At 35.8% G+C, this 21,282-nt stretch overlaps 1 long non-coding RNA gene across 17 annotated transcripts in view; it reads left to right on the plus strand.

The window, feature by feature from the left end:
* The window catches only part of LOC136247045 (uncharacterized), an 18,112-nt gene extending 4,044 nt beyond the window's left edge, over positions 1 to 14,068 (plus strand). For 13 of the 17 annotated variants that reach the window (XR_010697039.1, XR_010697038.1, XR_010697042.1 and 10 more), the window contains 3 exons: positions 154 to 10,011; positions 10,060 to 10,155; positions 10,208 to 10,335. This is a non-coding gene — a long non-coding RNA (uncharacterized lncRNA). Of the gene's footprint in view, positions 1 to 153; positions 10,012 to 10,059; positions 10,156 to 10,207; positions 13,917 to 13,978 lie in introns of those variants that run through there. The other 4 variants (XR_010697037.1, XR_010697053.1, XR_010697049.1 and 1 more) reach the window with 4 other exon arrangements.
* Positions 14,069 to 21,282: the final 7,214 nt, after the last annotated feature.

Consider the following 21,282-nt stretch of genomic DNA (forward strand, 5'->3'; position numbering starts at 1 on the left):
TGATATATAGTGATCAAGTGTTCTGAAGTAATGTCCGTATGTATTGTTGCTCAACGTTTCTTCATTGTTCTTGTGAATCAGTATATAGTTTGCAATTGTCATTTGTTCCCTGTCCGAATGTACGTTTGTGTGCATGCAAGTTCTCTTTCAAAGGTTTCTTTATTGAAGAAATATCAGTGATGATTTGTAGTTCTCAACGTTATACAGTATAGTTGTAAGTAAATCAGTTTGTGTGGAATATGAGTTGTTGGAACAGGAATGTTGATTATTGATTCAAGTTATTTTGATATGCGATCTGATACCAATTTTGGTTTACCATGTTTTATTAGTAACTAGACTTGATCTGTTATCATGTTAGTGAAGTTGTGATCAGTATATATACGTGTGAAGTGTGGATACTGTGAAAGCGTTTTTAACCTGTTCGTAAATCCCATTGATCTTTCTCTACCTGCATGTTGGAAGTGTGAAAACCAACTAATTACATAGGAATTACAGTGATACATATTAGTGATTGTTGAAGATACAGATGTTACTGACAACAATAAAACCAAACTTTTGATTATCCGAACACCAAATCGACTGCTCAATTAGGCTATTTTTGTCAACAAGTGTATGCTTTATTAGAGTAGTTGAGCAAAGCTCTGTATATAAATAAATGGATATTCAATTTTATGTACATTTTGGTTATATGAACACCCTTTCTCCCCCCAATTAGTTCAGATAATCGAGGTTCCACTGTATCATTAGAGACTTAAACCTGCTGATCTTGAATCTTACGATGTGTTTACATTTGGTGTTAAAACTGACTTAGCCTTATATCCTAGGCAGTACTTTTAGTCATGTTTGATAAATCTGTGTGATCGGGCACATACATTCTCAGTTGTCCAAGAGATACCAGCAGTGCACAAAGGAATCTGCTGACGTGGTAAAGAAAATATGATGAGTGGTCAAAAGTCAGTGATATGTATCCTGTGCCAACCGTACACATCATCTCCTGTGAGATTGTTTATACCTGTAGTATCAAACTACTGCGTAGTAGTGATCAAGTGTTTAGCTGTATGTGATCATGCATATTTGTGACTGTAGTGTGCAAGCCTGATCTTGTTCTCTTGTGACTTCTGTGTCTATGTAGTGTACCAACTTGATTTGTTCCCACTTAACAACTACATGTGTGTGCATGCAAGTTCTCTTTCCAAGGTTTCTTCACAGTATAGAGTAATATCAGTGATGATGCATAGTTCAAAAACGTATCAGCATAGTTGTGAGTAAATCAGTTTGTATGGAATAATCTTTTGAACAGGAAGTCTTGAGTTTGATTTATCATCATAATATGTACGTGATATACCAAGTTGTTGATTCATCAACCAATTTACGTGGTAACAAGGTTTAATCTATGATCACATTTACCGACTCACTTATTTGTGGCTGTATTGTATAAGCCTGAAGTGTTCTTTCTTGTTCTGTGACTGTATCTATGTATAGTTTTGCCATCGTGGTTTATTCCCACTTCAATTGTATGTATGTGTGCATGCGAGTTCTCTTTCCAAGGTTTCTTCATAGAAATATCAGTGATGATTTGTAGTTCTCAACGTATCAATATAGTTGTAAGTAGATCAGTTTGTATGGAATATGAGTTGTGTAACAGGAAGTCTTGATTAGTTGTCCAAGTTTTTGATACGCGATCTGATATCAAGTTTTGGTTTGCTGTCTATTTTACAAGGTTTATTGGTAACAAGGTTTATTGGTAACAAGGTTTGATCAAGTGAAATAGTGATACATGTATGTACGAGTTAAATGTGGATACTAGATACTATGAAAGTTTGTTTAACCTGTTTGTAAACCCATTTTGTCTATCTTTGTAAAGCATGATAACCAACTACGTATTGGATAACTACATCCATGCACATTTTCATCGGTGATAGGTTACTCTTTAACCCATATTTACATGCCAAGTTTAGCGATTCCTTCAAACACGTAACATGCAAATCTACATACATTCTCAGCTGTCCAAGAGAATACTATCAATGCACAAAGAGAACCCCTTGAGCTGTTTAAAAATGACGAGTCATCAAATTCAGTGATGCAATACTGTGTCAACTTGTAAGCACCATCTCTGTGAATGTTTATACTTGTGGTATCACCAAACTGCATATGTACAGTATGTATGTACTTTTTGCTGTAGTATGTAGTTTGATGTGTTGTTTCCTGTATCTATGCGCATGCAAATTCCCTTAGAGTATCTCCATAGTTCTGTACGTGATGTACGTGTGGTCTGAAATTATGCCTTCACTTAGATTGTTTGGTATCAAGATTTGATAGTGGTTGTATAGTACTGGAGTGATTAGAAATTCTATAATACGTGAGAATCTCATCACCTACCTATTATAGATCTTCCATGAGACTTGTAGTCAACAGCAACCACAACTTAGTGTGTCTGTCAGTATGTAATATCCACTAAAGTGTATAAGTATAGGGAACTCGTATATGTATATGTTAGCTGTCCAACAGAATACCAACTCAAAAGGCCCTTGATCTGGTAAAGAAACAAAAAGAACTCTAATCCAGCCATGCACATCCTGTTTCATTTTTCTATACTACCTCATGTCAGAGTTTGAAGTATCCAACTAAAGTGATATAAAGTGATTGAGCCTATTCAGAAGTATGTGTACTTTGTTGTGCCTGTAAGCTGATGTGTACCTCTTGTTCTTGTGAATTGGTACATAGTTTATCATCATCATGTACACGTGTGCATGCAAGCTCTCTTTGCAAGGTTTCTTCATAGAGATGAAATATCATTGATGATTTGTAGTTCTCGCCATATCAGTTGTAAGTAGATCAGTTTATATGAGCTGTTTAACAGGAAGTCTTGATGAGTCATCCTTTGTTTCTGATGCATGATCTGAAGAAGTCCAGCTTTGATTCACTACCTATTTTACATGATTGGTAACAAGTTTTATTTACATTACAAGGAATTAAAACTGGCTTAGCCTTAGACTAGTCCCACACTATCTCATGTCCTACTAGCAGGTTTTCATTCAGTGATAAGTTAAAAGACCTCACCAACATAATATTACTGCCCATTTTTTGATAAATCCCTTCAAATGTCAATGTGTACTACATTCTCTCAGCTGTCCAATAGAATAGTATCAATACACAAAGAGAAGCCCTTGATCTGGTTAAGAAATACGGGTGCCTAAAGTCAGGGATGCGTATCCTGTACCTGCTGTAAGCACCTTATTGTTCTTGTGACATCTTGTATCTATATAATTTCCATCGCTGTTCCATGTGTGCATGCAAGTTCTCTTTCCAAGGTTTCTTCATAGAATAGAAATATCAGTGATGATTTGTAGTTCTCAACATATCACTATAGTTGTAAGTATATCAGTTTGTATGGAATATGAGTTGTTTAACAGGAAGTCTTGATTAGTTGTCCCAAGTTTTTTGATACGTGATCTGATATTCAGTTTTGATTCATCACCTATTTTACAGAGTTTGTTGGTAACAAGGTTTGATCTGTGATCATGTTAATGAAATTGTGATCAGTGAAGTGTGGATACTGTAAAATTGTATTAGCCTATCTGTTGGTCCCATTGATCATTTTCTACCTGCATGTTGGAAGTGTGTTATCAACTATATAGGAATTTGCCTATTAGCAAGAGTGATATCTATTATTAGTAGTGATCACTGTAGTATGACTCAGGTCTGGTTGTGTGTACATTAGGAACTTTAACGTATTTACTTTCTAGCAGAATTTAATCTTAAACTGGTTAATCTTAAACTGGTTTAACCTAACCTGTTTTACTAGCAAGTTTTCATCAGTGATAAGTTAAATGTACATTGTACTGGCCAAGTTTGATTTGTAAAGACCTATACAGTCTGTTTCAATGTGCATGTTTACATTCTCAGTTGTCCGTCTATGCTTAATGAGAATCCCTAGATCAGTAAAGAAAATATGACGAACGGCCAAATTCAGCAATACATATCCTGTGCCAACTGTAAGTACCATCTCCTGTAAATGTTTTTATACTCATGGAAACACTGAACTACATTTTTACATCTTTGGTAGCTGTATAACTCAATTTGTTATTCTTGTGACTTTCATATCACCTTATGGTTTGTTCCCACTCTATAGTATGCATACATGCAAATTCTCTCCAAGGTTTCAGTTATGATTAAGGTTTCAGAAATTCTCTCCAAGGTTTCTTTCAGTTAAGAATTGTGATTCTGAACATATCAGTATAACTGTAAGTATATCAATCTGTATGGAATACGAGCTATTTAACAGGAAGCCTTTGAAATTTTATATGTCATCTTCAATTCAAGCTTTCATTCACTTCCTATCTATGATGTATCAAGGTTTGATGTGTAATTGTACCAGTGATATTTTTAGTGTAGAAGTTAAGTGTAGACAGTGAAACTGTGGTTATGCATTTGATGTAGATATCTTCCAAGAAACTATTTAGTTAAAAGCAAGCTCCTATGACTAAAGCCTAGGTGTGGAGTGATTACAACCTGCTGGAAGTTTAATCCATGATCATAAATTCTGTCAAAACCATGCTAGGCTGCCAATTTTTATGTGTAGGTTTATAGCAATGTCCATACATGTTTTCTTGTTCTTGTTCTTGTAGCTTGATGTATTCTTTATTATTGTTCTTGCGACATTGGTAGATAGTTTTGCCTTCTATGTTCCCAGTTCACATATTGTATGTGTGCATGTGAATTCTCTTTCCAAGGTTTCCACCTAGAATAGAAACGTCAATGGTTGTTTGTGATTCTCCATAACCTGCTGTATTGGTGTAGTTGTAAGTATATCAGTTTGTATGGAATATGAGTTGTGTAACAGGAAGTCTTGATAGTGTGATCATATAGATGCATTGAGTTTGATATATACATTGGTAGATTTTTAATCAGTAAATAGCAAGGAATGAGTGGATACAGTGGAAAAAGTTTTAACCTACGTGTTAACTTCCTTGATTCCTCTTGTTATGTCATAGTTAGGATGTACATGTACATATCTCACCTATAGAATATGGATGAAGTGAAGCCACTTCACTGATAAACAAATATGATCTAAACCATCCTACTGTACCTATACTATATGGTTTCATTACACCATTTCCTGGTAATGTTTATAGCAAGTGGAAATACCCAACAAAATGTACAACTGGTTTGGTGTTGAAAGTATTTTCATATATGATCCTGTTCTGTCCTACATATGTAGTTTCATATTTTGCCATTGTTGTTTGTTAAAATACATACACACGTTCATACAATTCTCTTCCCAAGGATTCATCATAGAAATGTTCTTGTAGCTGTAGCTTGTATGGAATGTGAGTTGTTCAACAGGAAGATTTGATTTTGCAGTTCTTGATCTGTGTCTTAGTATCAAGCTTTGATTCACCAGCTATTCTATGTGTTAGAGAGGTTGTGATCGTGATAGTGATGTCGTAGTAACTGTGATATGTGATGTAGTGAAAATGTTGTGATTGTTATCTTCTGCTCATAACCAATGTGGTGAAATCATAAAACAAATGGATCATACAATTCTTTGTATTCAAAAAATTTTTTTTGAAACAAGATTTCTATTACCAATCTATATGTAATCAGTTTACCGGACATTTGCCCCAAATGCCCCATCCTGTATCCACCATTGAGATTCATCCTTGATTAGTGTGATGTTCAGCCCGTGATATATGAAGTAGGATGATTTGTTTGCCCTTGTTGATGTAAGAGTTCTAGGAATGTTCAACACAACTCTATCTTTATTCCATACTCTAAGCCTAACTGATTTATTACTTATAGTGCACAATGCATGCTAATCATAATGTCACAGTGTTGTCCCTGGTAAATCTTGATCTGTATAATAAAATATACTGCATATACATACTCGGTGTAATACTTAGGTGTTTACTAGCCAAACTTGTAGTGACAAGTTCTCTTGATATTTGATCTAATGCCTTCATCAACTAGTGCTACAGAAAGAGTAAGTACACACACCATGGACACCATTGCTTTATGATTAGGTTAAACTACTGAGATGTATGCCCTCAGCAAGTTGTGAGAACTTTTCTACAAAGAGACTAATCCTGTAGTTCCCCAAGTGTGAGAGTAAGGGTTATAACTTTTGTGTAGTGCATGTATTCCAGATCAGTGGCAAGTCACTAGTGAGATCAGATATAGTGAACCAGTTCTATACATGTTTATTAAAATATAACATGTGAGGTGTTGTGTGTTTGTGATCATGTACTAAAGGCAACCTGATATACTTGGGAGACTGTTGTGGTGTTTATTGAAGACAACTTGATACACCAGTGAACTACATCACCAAACCACTACTACAAATATGGCTAGCCATTGACCATTATGGTCAGACATGTGATAAATGTTTTAATAGCAGATACCTCAGTGTAGGGAAATAACCTAACCAGTATTCAATTCCTGTTCTACATTCCAGAGCCATTATTTCCATACCATTATGTGGTTAACTCAACCACACTGGCTGGTATTAGTAGCAGTTATTGAGTGAGTTTTATGTGTGAATAGTGATCCTTCCTCTGACTTTGTAGAAATGCAGCACTTTTTAATATGTCAGTGAGTAATATCTCCAACCCTAATTTTGTCTATAAATGTGGATCTACCATTTTTTTTGAATGATGGAGCTAACCTTTAAGATCATGGTATGGAGATATGTCCAACATTTTGTTTTTTTTAAATTTTGCCACAAATAAAACATTTACATTCACAAGCAAAACGATCTTTACTGGAATATTACCTTTTGATATGTTCGTGTGTCTGTATGTATAAGGCAACGTTCATCTCCAACGATTGCGATTTTAGCTGACTATAGCAAGCAGCCAGGTGTTTGTAAGTTATCTTATTGTTAAACCATTTGATATCCACCAGTAAACTGATGGTTCGACCTGTTATACTTCCGCTATACTAATGTGCATTTTCACGTGTGAGTATACTGTTGTACAATAATAGATGTCTTATGCGTAGTGATTCTTTGTTACGTTTTATCTTGCATCAATATTGAGTGTTTATGTAGCAGTATGTGCATGTATAAGGTTCTAGGTGTGCTTATTAGAAGTGGAAGATGATCAGTTTAACATGTTGCAACAGTAACCAAAGTCATGTGAAGTGATAGTTTCGTCTCATAATACATAATCTGATTTGTTTTATGGAGGTAAATTTGTTTAATGTGGTACTTCAGTACTTAACAGCTTTTGAAATTATCGTCCTCAATGATATCAACACTAGGATTAACTGACCGAATTATAAAAAATACTTGTGTTCAGTAAGCGACTCCTGTATATTGGCAAATATAATATTAACTGTGTATTTGCAATGTACTGTGTTTTCTCGTGATTTTTTGGACGTGCTGTAGCATCATTTTTGTTCTTTTGTTCATTGTTTAATCATGCTCGTTCATGTTAATCCACATTTTTTTTGCATAACAGACCTTTTGTGCTGTTTCTTTGTTCGTATATTAAGCCTTTTCGTGGACAGCTACATGCTTGTTTACTAGGATCCAACGTGATGTACCTGCTTTGAGATGTCTGAGGCTTGTTTGTATAATCCACTGAACAGACACACACTAGAGAATCAATGTGAATCAATATCGGTACACCTCTAGTTGATTTTCCATCACTCTTGTTCAGTACTGCGTACTAATGTGAAATTGTTATGCATTTTATGTCCTTGAGTGATTTCCGTTGTGTGTATGATTGCAAATGTTCTAGGATTGCTGAAATTGTCATCTAACACAACCAGATTGAAAATTTTGTATTGTACAGTAGATGTTATGTTTCCACGTAGAGTACACATGTGGCCTGTAGTGATGATGTTTTGTTAGAACGGTAAAGATACAATCAGTTAGGATCTGGTTTGGTTGAGGTAAATTTGTTTGATTTTTTTGCTTCATTGCTCAAATACGTAGTTTAAAGTGTGATCAAATCCAGTTGTGAAATTTCTACATTGAGAGGTGTGGATAACAGGTGATCGTATAGATTGGTATTTTGCTGTTTCAAGGATTGCAAGATCTTACAGAGCATAGCATTGTCTTACACTGTTAACATGTGTCATGATATACACAAAAATGGAAAGGAAATGGAAAAGGAAGAAATGCGTCTGGCTATGGAAAAGGAAGAAATGCGTATTTGTTCTCACCTTGTGTAACAAGTTCATGTGTGATGCTTGTTATTATTATTATTACTGGTTGCTGTGAGTTGTATGCATACACATCTAATGAGATTTTAGGTTGTTGGCCAAATATTGGAATTTGTTTATTGCGTTCTTTATGAAGTTCCAAAGTATTGGATTATTCTCATATATTCTCCACGATCTACTACAGTGGCCTTTATTGTAAGTAATTTTTAATATTTTTTTTTGCGTACTTATCATCCTTTAGCAAGATGAAAATGCTTAGTTTCATTGATTGTGAGACTTTCTTGACCTGTTGAGCTGTTTCAATTGCCTCTTCAGATGGTATCTCTTGTGTTTACTATGTCAGTCACAGTGTTTTGTCTTGTCTATGTTACACCTAATGGTGACGATTAATTATTTGTATAAGGTCAGGTAACAGAAAGGGAATTATAGTGGACGTAAGTGATTTTACTGCTTAATGGCATGTTTGCTTTTCATCAGCGTCATTATTAATTTGCTACTGAATTTTTTTGCGGTACAATTTCTGTGGTCAAGTTCTAAAGGGTTTTGATCCTGTGTGGTCACTCTGGTGTGTGTGTGGAATAGTATGATATTTGTAGTGTAATAATTGTCATCAGTTTATCCCCTGTAATCCAAGTTAGTGTGCATATATATATTAAAAGTCTTCTCCAAGGTGTTTAGTTGTGGAAACAAAATTGGTATGTGCCAGATTTATGTTCCAGTCGCTTCTTGGAAAGTATATATGAACGTGTACCACATTCCTTCATCAGATAAACCTTCAAACGTATGCAACAATCTTTCAAGCTCTTCTCAGCTATGTGATTGTGTGGTAACGTATTGGTTTTATTTGTGTATTTCTACACTCACAGATATGATCGTTGATTCTGTTGTTGTTTTTATATTGGGGTTTGTAAAAGAGTACAGTACTTGTACGCAACGTTTGTCTATAATTGGGCTGATAAATCTTTTCGATTTAATATTTTGTGTATTGCATTTTTCATATTGTCTCCATGTCATTAAATATGTCATCTTTTTGGCAATCTTGACGACTTAAGTTGGTGTAGTGGATGAATAGTTGGCTTTGTAGGATTGCGCTTGGTTGGCTTTGTAGGATAGAGCTCTGTGCGGAAGATGGGTGTTTGGCTTTGTAGGATAGAGCACAGCCAGTATGCTTTGTGGAATAGAGCTCGATGTGGTGGATGGGTGGTTGGCTTTGTAGGATAGATCTCAGTTGGCTTTGTAGGATAGAGCTCGGTGTGGTGGATGGGTGGTAGGCTTTGTAGGATAGAGCACGGTTGAGCTTTGTAGGATAGAGCTCAGTGAGCTGGATGGGTGGTTGGCTTTGTAGGATACAGCACGGTTGGGCTTTGTAGGATAGAGCTCGGTGTGGTGGATGGGTGGTTGGCTTTGTAGGTTAGAGCTCGATTTGGTGATGGGTGGTTGACTTTGTAGGACAAATCTTGGTTGACTTTGTAGGGTAGAGCTCGGTGTGTTAGAAGGATGTCTGGCTTTATATATGTAGGATAGAGCTTACAGATTGACATTGTACTTTCTGTGGTGAGCCTTGTAAGGTAGGCATCGATGCAATGTGAACATGTTACATGAAATGGCATTTTTTAAAACTTTAATATAGAAGTGTAGTGTGTTATCAGTATCTGTAATGCTACAGTAGAAATTCTCTTGTTCATTCCTTTATTTCACATGTTTCAATAATAACTATAATTCACCCATATATGGTGTACAAGAGAATTTCTACTGGAGCTCATGATAGTTGCTGTTGCATTCTTTTAAAATTCTTTAGCAAATGATGTATCATCTCTACAAGTTTGATTACATTTTTATGAGGTAAAACTTCAGTTGGAAATATTTTAAACATGTGTTCTAACTGTACAGGATAAATGGTTAGATCAGTAGTAAACTGATGTTTATCTGTACATCATGAGATGTTGTGGTCGGTTCAATTGAAGAATTACATTGTGTATATAGGAGGTAAAAATGGTTTGAATATAAAACTGACGTATATTACCTTTTCTTTTACAAGGCTTATGGTTTGCAGTCACGGACTCTATTTATACACTTTGATGAATTGAATTGTTTATTAATGTAGTGTATTAAAATAATACACAAACTTGTGTACATTTCTAATTTTAATGAAAGCAAATTCTTAAACTGTGCAGTGTATATATCTTAACATCAATAGGGTACAATATGTGACAAATGGATCAGTAACGTAATCTGAATAAAGAATAGTATCAATTGATTTGTAGAACAGAATGATCATTGTGGTATTAAGTACACTTATAATTACTGATTACTTAAGTGGTGCATCTAATTATGTGTTATGGAATTAACTTTCCTAACTCTTACACATCTTGTTGATTGCTCACACACACTGACAACATTGATCAGTTTATACACTATGTAGTCTGTTGTGTTCTGTTACTCAAGCCACCTGCTAATTGATGTGCTCCTTCTAAAAACATTTTGTCCAATTGATACTAATTGTCAATCAATATTTAATTGTCTGCAAATTGCTAATAGTTCATTTAATATTATTGCTATTGGTTACTTACCTGTTTTTTTTATTTTTTTTATTTTTTTTATTTGATTACAGAGTTCATGATAGAATAATGTTCATTATTTTATTTATACATACACGTTACTGTCTCTAGGGAAACGGTCTTATTGTGTATCAAGAGATGTTGGTTTTAAGAAGTTAGTGTGTTGTACCGCAATAATGGTTAAAGCTACATCTGCAAAATTTTCACACTTGATTTCTTTAGTATGGAAATGTCCTCCACCTTCAGTCAACATACCAAATTCACTACAGTAATTCCCAAAATGTAAAAATCGGCTTCATTTGTAAATAGTTTTTCATCTTTTTGTTGCACCCATACAAAATTAAAACTGCAATAAAATGTAAACACTTTATCTGATTGCCTTTAAATTTGGCACATTCAAGAAGGCTTTAAATGCAAATTTTTGTACACTTGCGGAGTTATTTACTATTATTCACAAAAATTAACATCTATGATACCTACAGGATTAACCGTGAATAGAGAATAAACTAAAAGTCGTATAGTTGAGAGAAGTATCAAACCTGAGACATTTGTGGGTTTGAGTTAAAGCCATGAAGGACAGCTGAAAACCAACTAAGTTATAATGTAATATTCAACTACGTGTACTTCAGCAACTTTCATCTGTTGCTCTGTGGCTAAGTAAAACTAGATGTAATGGATTCTTCAGGACAAGTGTTAATGACACTCCCTTGTGGTAGTTATTCCCCTATTAGTAGTTAATATGTAGTTGTGGTATTAGTTATAAACAGTGTTTGTGTAGTATAAATATTGTGGGGTTTAAGGATCTATTATTTCTGTACTAGTACCATATAACAATTCTGTGCAGTACCATAACTCTATTAGAGCAGTCACTTATGTAATAACTTGAGAACTATCAGCTATACAACAAGTCAGTGTTCAGAGAGACTTCAGCTGCAAACATGTCAGCCTGTATTACATTACAGGTCACCATGTAGAGAATAGTGCTTGCAATATACCGGTTATACCAGTATCCAATTGTTTTTAACCCAGTCGTTGGTGTTTAATTAATGGTTTAGCAAGCCATATCCTAAACAAACGCTGAGGCTACCACATTATAGGCGCCTGCCTACTTGTACTGAACTACATTCCTTGGTTTTCGGGATGCACACCACTTCATGTTAGGTCCAAGAAATGATGCAATAGTCACTGTAACAAGCTATCTATACCGATATAACACGATAATTTCCTGTTACTAATACTGTGTAATCAAATTTTGCAAATTAATTTTATATAGGGCTGTTTCGTTTATATTTGAGTTGATAGCTACGTTTTGAATAATGATACATCGTAATAGATAGGTTAAAATAACTGGCGAATGGCTTTTGATGGTTTTTCAGAAATGTGGCATGATTTAATCGCATGCATATGCGTGACACTGGATTTGTGATAAAACTCAAAGAAACCAGCCATGAAGACGGATGATTCAGTAAGGAGACATTATAAAGTAGTTTCATATGTTGTAACACTTATTTGTATATGGTATATTTGTGACCGCCTGTTTCTCAAGGCTACTTTTAGCATATTTTGTTGTCTTGTAAATACTTTGTGGTTTTATTCACGTAAACAAAAACATCCTAGAAAAGATTGTTATTCCACAGCATTTACGTAGAGGTATAGTAGCCAAGTGGTTTAGTGTACAGTGAGGCTTACACAGTGTGATTTGGCATGCCTTGTAAAATGTACCGGGAAATTCAAAAGAGTGTGAAAACGAGACAAGCCCAGCTGTATTGTGCAAACATTACATCCCCCTCAGTTGTATGTAACATGTTAATTGGAGAGGGGTACAATCAACCAGGTGTCTTGATCACTAGGTTAGTGACACGTGCAATCAGAGTAGTGACCAAATTAGCACAATAATTATTTTCAATTGCTTAGATTTTGAGCGTGAATGTAATTTTGCAAGACAAAGTAATATTTCATTTTTACAATACACAGGATATCTGTTAGTAAACTACAACTTCACAATTCATTTTCTTGACCACACCATTTATCATAAGTTATGTGAAAACCGACCACATGGACAAACTCTACACCAGATCATATCACCAACGTGTATAGAACTGAGTAACTTGTATTGTATAGTCAATGAGTGTTTATTGAAATGTGCCAGTACAGAAAACATACAACAGTCCAACTGTGTCAGTACAGTCTTATCAATGAAAGAAAACACCACATTTTTAACAGTACAAAAATGTACACACAATAGCATAAGCAACCAATTAACGGAATGTTTATTCCTGCCACACGTCCCTTCTCGTGTGAACATTCCTGGAGCACGATTTTTGGCAGAGGTATTCCACTTGACTTTGTCTTCCTGTGTATCAAGTTTGGTGTGAAAAGATGCTTCCCCTGACCAGTAACAGCTGAAAACGTGAAAAGTCAAAGTAATCGTTTATCAGAACCATGGCTCAATCACCAGAACTCCATAGTTCAATTATTGGACATTGGTCCAATGATTGGTTGTGGCCTTGCACTGGAACCTCACAAAAATCTGAAAAAATTCTGCATATTTATGAAGGTCTGACCGACATCCATGCAAAATTTCAGCATGTCAGATTGTGTAATGTATGAGCTACGATTTTTTGATGTAAAAATGCACATAAATTGTTTGATAATTAAACACACTGGTCAAGTAAGGGTTTAACAGTTACAACACTAAATCAGCTCCAAACCAATTGTAAATCCTTCTCTTTGTTTCTAGCTAGAAGCTTTGTAGGGAAACTATAGTGGCATACTTGAACTCCAGTATATAGTGACAATTGGGTTCCCTCATATCAAAAACTTTGTCGCATTTTCTGTACATTTAATTTTTTACGAATTAAAATTACGGAAATAACACTGTCTTTTAAACAACGCATCGTAACTTCTGCATACTTCAGTTTACGGAGATGGAGTTGAATTTATCAGAGTCATTGATAAATTGCGCATCAAGTGATATGTAAGATTTTGTATAGCGACCAATGGAAAAGAGGAGAGAGCCTTGTATGGCGAATTTATGCATCCAGGTACGAAATTGTACTGTGAAAAACCTTGTTTTTTCGTATGTTTCGTGATGTATCTTTGTAGAATGGTCAGTTTAGCCATTTGTTCGGGTGGATTCTTAATCTGTACGATTCAACTCATTGAATGAGACCAAGTTTAGCGAATTTGGTAAGGGAAACCCACCGTACTTTTTAAGGTTTGCGTACTGAAGTAACGAATTTCTCCCATAGAAAATTGTATGGAGCGCGCATTATGGTGGAGTCAACTGTTAATAACTGCCACTATGAAAGTGTTACAACAATTGTTCGGATGCCATTGTATAGAGAAATTCAAGGGCTTTGTGTTTATGTATGGTTTGTCGGGCAAATTATGGATTCTCATGGGGGTACTTTTGCCTTATTTGTATATAACGCAAATACATGTATTTTCTATTGGGCAAGAATCAATGGCGGTTCAAAAAAAATTTAACTGATCAGTGGGACCAAGATAAAGCTACAAAAAGGACAAGAAGTAGTTTTTAGGCAGTTTTATAAGAATTAAGGATAAAATTTAGTACTTTGTAAAATTTTCCAAATGTTACAATTTCCAGTAGCCTTTTTTGATATGTATGCTTCTCAACAGTTGGCTAGATGGTAGTACACTGTTTTGGACTATGTTCTCACTAATATTCAGCTTCATTGCAGCCGCCACGTTGTCTTGGGTTATGCCAGTTCAACTCCCAAGTTCAACACTAGCCATACCGTGTTTTTCTGTGGAAGTTTTAGTGGCTGCTGCCTTGATCATGGCTTGGCTTGCTTCCTTTATTGTTTGGTGACTAACAGTGAAGTAGAGTTTAACAGTAGACTGTCATGGGCTTTCAAAGTGATGAAGAGAATGCCCCATTGATGGTGCAGGCTGAACTGGCTTCTAAAAACAGCCCTAAATCTACAATATGGGAGTAACACGAACTGTTAACCTTTGTCCAGTCCAATTAAAACCTTTAACAAACATAACACATGCTTTATGTACCATGCCACTTCTTTGTACCACAGAATTTTACCGTTTTTATTAGTATAACACTTGTCTGATAATTGAAGCATGTATTTCTGGTAATTGAGCCCATCTGATAAATGGTTGCTTACGCTAAATGGCTGGTCTCAAAATGTACAATATTGTACTTTGCATAGGAGGAGTATGTATTTTCTATACAGTATGTATGGAAATAGTCACTGAGCACGAGCTTGGCATTATACATTTTTACACTACAAATAACCAAACTAATTCTAGTTGTTAGGTCTGCTATGATGGACATTTACAAGACAAGATACACTGTTAAAATATTTTGCACCACAAGAAAAATAAAAACATTCACAGAACTTCTTGATACCAAATTCAGCATGGTAGCCTTCACAGATGCACAAAAATATTGAATTTCAAAAGACTAAACAACAGCACATTATGCAACCTACAGTAACACATGTTTGTGGCATTTGGCTTTTGGAGTTTAAATATCCATTCTGTACTGTAACAACATTCATATCTGATTCTTCTTGTTATCATCTTTATGCAAGCAAACCACACTGAAGCTTGGTTGCTTTTGTAAATGCATTTTACCTTCTTACAACTGTATTGCAAATGCCTCAAAATTATCAGAAGCACTCACACTACTATAAAAGGGAGTGAATAGCTACACTTAAAATCATTACACAAAACAAAGTATACCATATGACCATATCCTTATTGAATGAGGTGGCATAGAATATTCTAATAAAGCAGTCGCCTAATACAAAAGTCATTCATAGTGGAGATAAGTGTCTATACCACTAGTGTAATTGAAAAGCAAACAAACCAAGATATGGTTGTATTACAACATATATAGCTGCTATGTGGAAAAATCTCTTACTACAGTGTTAGATTTTGCTATCTAGCTGTTATTATGTCTCTTGTTTCACTTAAGAACATTGGTCCCAATTTCATTGAAATCGATACTTTACTAGTGTTGCATTGATGTGAGAATTTACCGATATTCCAAAAACCAATATTGGATAATATTTTGAAGCCTATAAATGTAGCCAATCCGATACTGTATTGCATGTGTATCTTCCTGCAAATAGGTTTGCACCAATTATGGTAGCATAACTTCGAGTACAATAGGCTAGCAAAAGCATTATGCGAGGCATTTTCAAGATTTTAAATTAAATTTACATGCCAAAAATGCAGCAAAACATGAACACACCATGCCTTAATGCTGCATTGTATATCAAGAAAATGTGCAATGTTATTACTGTTATTGTTTCTCGACTGATCACACTTCATGGAAATAAGATCAAGAAACTCTAATAGAGCAGTCACTCTAATACGACAGTAAGGAAAGACTGATATACTCTAATAAAACAGCCAACTCTAGAGCATAATCTTGATTTTTTAAGCATAATTTTGAGCATAATAGGATGAATTTTTGAGCACTGCTCAAAACATAATAGGCAATTTTTTAAAAGCATAATTGGCTCAAGCCTACCTGCAAAGTAAGGACCAATTTTGATTGTGCTACAATTATAGCTGACAGTACATCTAAGCAGTAATGACAATCTTGTAGTGTAGGAGATGCAACTCAGTGTATGATTTGGTGCACATGACCACGTATAACACATAACTGTATAGCTGTAACTGCTGGTTTTCACATTGTGATACTGATCCAATACTAATGCACAAAAATACAGCTGATGTAACATTATGGTTTTTCCGATAACCGATTTGATTATTGGTGCAACACTACAGTATCATACAGTACAATAGTACTGTATATTAGGGATCATGTAGAATAAGTTTGGGATCATGTAGAATAAGTTTTTTTTCCCAATTATATCACCCCAAAACAAGCCTCACTTTACCTCCATAACAGCTTGGTAGTATTGGGTAGACATAGCCAGCCCAAAAATGTTTTCAGACACACTTCCAGCAAGCTACTATGAAATTTTTAAAATTTTGTGTTTGACAAAATTTTCTGCTAACTGACTGACTGATGCCTTCAGCCAAGCGTAGCTTGACTTTGGTTAGAGCCACAGGCTTAATTTCTTCACTATTCGATGTTGCTTCTTCCCGAGATTTGCCTTTTTGCCAACCACAGTAGCTACAATGAGTACATCAAGGCTTACCTTTGTCTTCCTTTGCGTCCCATTTCTTTTCGCTGACACTGCGAAAGGTGTCAATTTGTGGTAGCATGCGCTCAATACTTTGCTACGCAAAAATCATCCGTATTTGCCGTAGTGAGTGGATTGCTTGTAGAGGCAGTTGTCATACTGTTCTTCATTCGAAACGCTGTGTAACGTGTTGAACATAGCTTGACACGAAGCGTAACAGCTACTTTACTTTTTGTTAATTAATAGTTGGGGTGCGCACATCTGGACGTTATTAATGTCAGGTGCCATTCAATCTTTTGATGTGGTATGTGCAGGTGTACCAGTCAATAATTATGTTACAAAAAATCCAAAAAAGCAAACAAAGAAGTGCAATGAAAAATTAGGAATTTCAAGTTCGATCAGGGATCACAGAAATAAAAAGTAAGGAAGTAATCCACTTGTATACCCGCAGCCTCCCTTGTTTCCTTTTTATTTCTATGGTCCCTGATCGAACTTGAAATTCCTAATTTTTCATTGCACTTGTATACTAAGTACTGTCCAGACACTGTTCATAAACGCCATGGGATGGTGGGTACACACAAGGAAAGTACATCCTGTTGTGAGGTGTTATGTATTGTTATACAAAATTTGCCTCCTAAAATTTGTGGTCACTTTGATTTCATAACTTTTCATGAATAGATGGATCAGATAAGTAGTATTGTCACTTTACTACTGTCACTGAAGAAGTTTACATATTATATCACTGGTTATATCACTGGTTATATCATTCGTATGCACAATAGGGATACACACAGAATGGGGCACAGCAAAGCTACTTTTGATAGAAGGGTGTTCGAGTTGAAAAGTTTGGAATTGTCCGCCGGAGGACCTTAGTATCTCTAGAGAATGTAGAATGGCTATCCTGCTATGCCTGTGGTAGCATTCTTCTGTCGTACCTTACTCTCACAAAGAATTATTTTAATAGTGACTTTTATAGTGCACTGTTCCTTGCCCATAGGTTTGATGTGCCCCAACATTATTGCTTTCCTGTTATACTGCAGTGACTGTTCTATTAGAGCATTTTATGTAGTGATGCCCAAGTCTGGGACTAGGTTCTGTTGTTATTGGTGCAGTGAACAATATAGCAAATCATCATCAAGACACACGATAGTATGTCGTGCGGCCCAAGAAGCTGGCATGCCACATCGTGGGTATACTGACAGGAAGAAAGAAAACATTATTTTCACACCATTGTATCTCAGTGATACCTTATCTGATTGGAACCAAATTTGCTGCAGAGTAGACTGTCAGCTAGGGGAGTCCACATTCAAAATTTGAAGGAAATTGCTCAAGCCATTTCCGAGTTATGAGCAGCCAAAGTTTTGGTGTGTTTTTTCTTCGTCTTTGCACACTTGCAAAAATTGCTATAAAATGCAAATGCATATTCCGATCGCCTTAAATTTTGGCGCACAGAAAGGGAATCATAGTATCAAATTTATTGCAAATCCAATGAGCAATTATTTGCATAAAACAAAATCAATTTGTTGTCACACCTACAGGGTAAACCGCTTCATGGAATGAGTTGAAAATCGCTTTGTGGATAGATCAACCATTGTATAAGTGCCTTTTGGTGGTTTGAAAGCAATCGAAATAAAGATTATGGAGATATGACATGAAACCAAAGGTGTGTAACAATTGTGCAATCGAGATCCGTGAATAAAAATACCAATAATTTCACGCCTATCAGCCAAACCGCTTAGAGCAGTGAGCTGAATATTGGTATGTAGCTGGAATAGTCATGGTAGCAAGTACTTGCAGTAGTACAGAAGAATCGGATTACAAACCACTGAGTTATGATTGTAAAGCAAACTCCGTGTATATAGCAAATGCTAGATCAAGATACTCTAATAGAACAGTCATCCTAATAGAGCACTCTGCTAGTTCATGACTTACTCCGCTATAGATTTCTATTACATTGCAAGTTATTCTGTAAGGAGTTCAGCAGCAACCAGTTAATATTGTAGACAGTTCAGCTACAAGCAAGTCACCCTGTAGAGAGTTCAGTTACAAATATATCGCTGTATAATTATTACAAGTTACACTGAAGGGAGTTCAGCTATCAACAAGTCATGCACCCTGTAGAGAATTCTGCTACAAACAAGTGTTCATGCAGAGCGTTAAACAACCAAAATCCACCCTGTAAAGAATTCAGCTTTACTAACAAGTTACTCTGTGGAGAGATCTGCTAGAAACAAGAGAGAGCTTGGCTAGAAAACGTCACCTTGTAGAGAGTTCAGCTACAAACAAATCACACTGTAGAGAGTTCAGCTACAAACAAATCACACCGTAGAGAGTTCAGCTAGACACAAGTCACCCACTAGAGAAATCAGCTAGAAGAAGTCACCTTGGAGAGAGATCAGCTAGAAGAAATCACTTTGCAGAGAGTTCAGCAACAAAGAAACCATCCTGTAGAGAGTTCAGCTACAAAGAAACAATCCTGCAGAGAGTTCGGATACAAAGAAACCATCATGTAGAGAGTTCAGCTACAAGCAAATCACCCTGTAGAGAGATCAGCAGAAGAAGTCACCTTGTAGAGAGTTCAGCTACAAAGAAACACCATGTAGAGAGTTCAGCTGCAAACAAATCACCTGTAGAGAGTTCAACTAGAAACAAGTCACCTTGTAGAGAGTTCAATTACAAACAGATAACCCTATATAGAATTCAGCTGCAAACAAATCGCCCTGTAGTAAGATCAACTAGAACTTATTTTGTAGAGAGTTCAGCCACAAAGAAACCATTATGCAGTGAGTTCAGCTACAAATAAGTCACCCTGTAGAGAGATCAGCTAGAAGGATTACCCTGTAGAGATTTTAGCTACGAACAAATCACCCTGCAGATAGTTCAGCTACAAACAAGTTATCCTGTAGAGAGATCAGCTAGAAACCAGTGACTTGTAGAGAGTTCAGCTACAAAAACAAATCATCCTTTAGAGACAAAAGCCAGACAAAGTAACCCTGTAGAGAGATCAGACAGAAACAAACCACCCTGTAGAGAGTTCAGTTACTGTGTAAACAAGTTACCCTGTAGAGAGATCAGCTAGAAAAAGGAGAGATTAGCTAGAAATAAATCACCTTTAGAGAATTCATCTACAAGCAAATCACCCTGTAGAGAATTTAGCTACATTTCAAGTCACCCAGTAGGGAGATCAGCTGTAAACAAGTTATCTGTAGGGAATAATTGACATGTATATGTATAATTTGTACATTTACTGATAAAATCAGAAATATTTAAAGTATTTAATATCTGCTTTATCAATTTCTGCTACCTGTGGTAAAGAAAAAAAAAGATTGGTTAAAAAAGCCCCAAAGCTGGCCATAGGCCGTCTATGGAGTATACAAATACAAAAAGAAGTGAAATGTAATCCAAAGCAGTTAAGCTGTAAAAAAAGAGTGTGGCCCTCAAAAAGGCTATGGTGAAAAAGGATGTGAAATCCAAGGTGGCGGCCAAGAAATGGCTGTGATGGTAGGTTAATGGTAAAAATTTTAATGATGGCAATTCAGGTGGATTTTGTGCCAAGACCAAGCAGCACCAAAATTCACCAGAATTGTCGTTATTACAGTCTTTACCATTAACCTACCATCACAGCCATTTCTTGGCCGCCACGTTGGATTTCACATCTTTTTTCACCATAGCCTTTTTGAGGGCCGCACTCATTTTTTACAGCTTGGCTGTTTTGGATTAGATTTTAAGTTACAGTTAGGGATGAGCTTTTTTTTTTTTTATCAGTAATTCTTTTATTATTGTTATTGTTATTAGCACTTTACAGTGACCAGTACTGAAGGTCTGACAGCAGCATGTGCTGCATGCAGCCTTAGGACTACCTAACCAAACCTAACCTTTTATTTTTAACCGATTATTTTTTCAAGTGCAAAACTGTAATTTCACTTCAAATTGACTGTTTTGCGCTTACCATAAAGCTAATATTGTTTAACATATGTGACTGTTCTATTAGGGTATCTCGATTACTACTTGTTCTTCCTGTAACAATTAGCTTTGAATTGTTTATTTTATCTCCTGTGACTGTTCTGTTAGAGTGTCTTGATCTTTTGTGCAATTGTTATGTCCACTTCACAGAAACTGCACCTATTATGCCAGAATTTTGCTCATTGCTTTTACCCACCCATTGCGCCAAAAAGTTGCCGGCGAAATCAACGTGTTCTGTAGGACATAATATTTTGTAGAAACCAACATTGTGAGTATGGTACAATACATAATTTCACTGCTCCAGCCCTGGTGTGAACAGATCATACTCATAGCAGAACATCACGCATATGCGTGCCAACACATGCAACAGTGAGCATGCATGCAAAGTCATGCAAGTAGTGATATGCTGCAATAACAGTACTGCAATAAGCCAAAAGGAATGAATGCATAGC

The sequence above is a fragment of the Dysidea avara genome, chromosome 2 (assembly GCF_963678975.1).
Source record: "Dysidea avara chromosome 2, odDysAvar1.4, whole genome shotgun sequence".
NCBI lineage: Eukaryota > Metazoa > Porifera > Demospongiae > Dictyoceratida > Dysideidae > Dysidea > Dysidea avara.